Source organism: Lactuca sativa, chromosome 4 (genome assembly GCF_002870075.4).
Source record: "Lactuca sativa cultivar Salinas chromosome 4, Lsat_Salinas_v11, whole genome shotgun sequence".
Lineage (NCBI taxonomy): Eukaryota > Viridiplantae > Streptophyta > Magnoliopsida > Asterales > Asteraceae > Lactuca > Lactuca sativa.
The window spans coordinates 10,231,653-10,234,632 of record NC_056626.2 but is presented as its reverse complement, the minus strand read 5'-3'; positions in this window follow the sequence as shown (position 1 = coordinate 10,234,632).

Sequence of the window (2,980 nt, the reverse complement as noted above, 5' to 3'; positions counted from 1 at the left end):
TAAGATAATTACCAAAATAATTAAAATAATTAATTAATTATCATATAAGGAATTTAAATATTTTATTAGTTGATAAATACCTTTAATTAGATCAAGATAATAGTCATATATATCAAAAAATCGGATTAGGGTTGATCTAATATGATTAAGGTAAGTTTCCATAAGATAATTATGAAAAAATCCCGAATCTGGCCATTCCTGACGCTTGGACTCGCCGAGTGCACAAAGGGACTCGCCGAGTCAGGCCAACTCGCCGAGTCCACTTTGGAACTCGCCGAGTCAATGACTCAGAAACACAAAAAACGAATTTTGCAGTTTAGTTTCAGTTAATCAAGCAACAATTTAATGAAAACCAAGCTAGGCTTTGATACCACTGATGGGTTTTAGCCATAAGAACTTTCCTATGTGCGCATGCAAAACCCTAATGCTTGGATCTAGGCTTTCTAATTAAACATGCTTTGAATCCAAGACTTCTAATGATTATTTAGGTTAAATAACAACATTGAAACATATCTAGAACCATAACTTTGAATTCCTTGATGATCTTGTTGTCTTGGAGCTTCTAGAGTCACAATTGTCACTCCTCTAATGGCTTACAAACACCAATAGCTAGGAAGATGATTTAGGAGAGAGGAGAGGGGAGGAAATCGGCCAGGGCTCTCTTACTTTAGGTGAAGTGCCGATTTCCCTTAGCCATGGGGTCTATTTATACTTGTAGACTCCTTAAGGGTTACAACCTAAACCCTAATTGGATAATCTTCTCTTAAGGCTATTCAAATTCTTTCCATAGATAACCCCTTGGACGATTTTGAAGCTATCCTAGCTTCTAGAATCCGTCCCTTGTATATCTATATGGATTTACAGTCTAAAGCTTAACTATCAAACAATTGACAATTTATACCCTCTTATTTAATTAATCTCTTTAAGTCACCAAATTAATTCCAATTAATTCTATGACTTATATTAATCAAATCAATATATTATTCTTTATATTATTCTCATAATATATCAATAATATTTACTCTCTCTTAATAAATCATCCTATCAAGTTGCTATGGTGAAGGCAACCCAAAAGGACCATGCACAACCGGGTCAAATACTTGCCTAATATAGTTGCAGCCTTAGACACTATTCCAACAAAAAACTCATTGTTGGTACCAATGTAATATTCCCCTAATATTCTTTCATCGTATTGTATGTATTACTTCCTTATTCAAGGTGTTCTAAGTTTGATAAGGGTAATCTGAACTCGTTTTAAGTTTGAGAGTGTCAATCCCATATAGATCTATACATATCTCTCCCGCTCACTTAAGATTTAAAGATTATAGGTCGGGAGCTACCTGGAAATCTTCTAGTGTGTTGATGAGTCGTGTCTCATCTAACTCTTGTTATGGGGGCCTCCTATGGTCGGTTGTGTTGTTATTCTCGTTGTATTCATATGTGTTTACTTATATATATGTATGTATGTATGTATATATATATATATATATATATATATATATATATATATATATAAATAGTGTGTTTTGCGTAGCCAAGTATTTGGGCAGAATAACCACTAGGTACTAAGCTTATCCAAAGGGTGACTATAATAGCGACTAGAGTATCAGCGTGTCCTAGCAACTACCCAGCGTAATAACTAGGTATGATCTTATCTATCAATGTGAATCAGTATAACAACTATGCATAATATTAGCTAAAAAGTTTGACCAAAGTATCTACCAGGTATAATATCATCCTAATGTTATGAGCATAATTTTCTAACTATAATTAGTAATAACTATGTAGTATTTGCATTTTAACATGTATTCCCCCCGAAAAGGTTTGAAAAATGGGGTCGTGAACTCATTGATGTAGGGTAGAATTCAGGAGTCTGGAACTCAAGAGACGAGTTGGGAGTCAGTGGAATGAAAATCAAGAGAAAGAGTATTGTGTGAGAAAGGATAAGTCTAAGCTTGCTATTTATAGAGAATTTTTCTGATGCACGTCGTGCAGTGCGCGTGAAGCACCCTGGTGCTGACATGTGTCCTCTTATCATGATGTCACATCATCCGTATCCCAACGCTTTGGGAGTCAGTGAAGCACCCCGGTGGGTGCACACAAGATCTTTTTATAAACTTCAAAAATTCGTAACTCTCACACACAAACTCCATTTTCAACCATTCTTATATATCTGTGTAGGTCTTGATGTTTACTACGACTATCCTTTCGGTTATTTTGGCAAATTTTGACTTTCATTTTTAGCGTGTATTTTATAATCTTTTATGATTTCATAAAAATCAAAAGTCTTTCACACGTTTTCTGATTTAGACGTTCTTTGTCTCTTAAATCCTACTTTTAGTAGTACTACGTTTTGTTTTTTTGTGTCTTTTGAAAAGATCAACTATTCTCCTCGTAGTTTTTGACGTTGTAATATCTCATGCGTGGTAGGCTTTCATTTACAAATAAAGTCATATCCCTTTCATACCGAGTCAGATTTTTATGAGGCTTATATTTTTAGGATCGCGGTAACAAACATATATTCTAAAAAAGTAAACCAGCTTTCAAGTGGACATAATTTTTTTCGTGCACAATTTTTTAGTCTAAATGTTGATGAGATTTAGATTTTGAGTATATTGGGGGGTTACAGGACCGTCCTTTTTATGTTTCCTTGTTTTTTTGTTAAGTGCTAACGACGGTTGTAAACGTTACAAAAACCTGAAATAAGGACCAAAATTGCAAGAGAACTAACAAACAAATGATTTCTTGCATTTAGCCCTAAACGAGTTTCATGCGAGGAAATCAACGCACTTCATTTATTTGTTATTATAGCATCTTACTTTTATATCTTCTTATAAAATCATTGAACTTTGAAAAATCTACCAGTTGGGTATATTTTTCGAAGTACATTGTCTAAATAAGAAAAAAAATGAAAATACATCGCCACAATCTAGTAGATTATGCAATTATTTTTTAAAATAGTTGAAAGTGGAATGTTGTA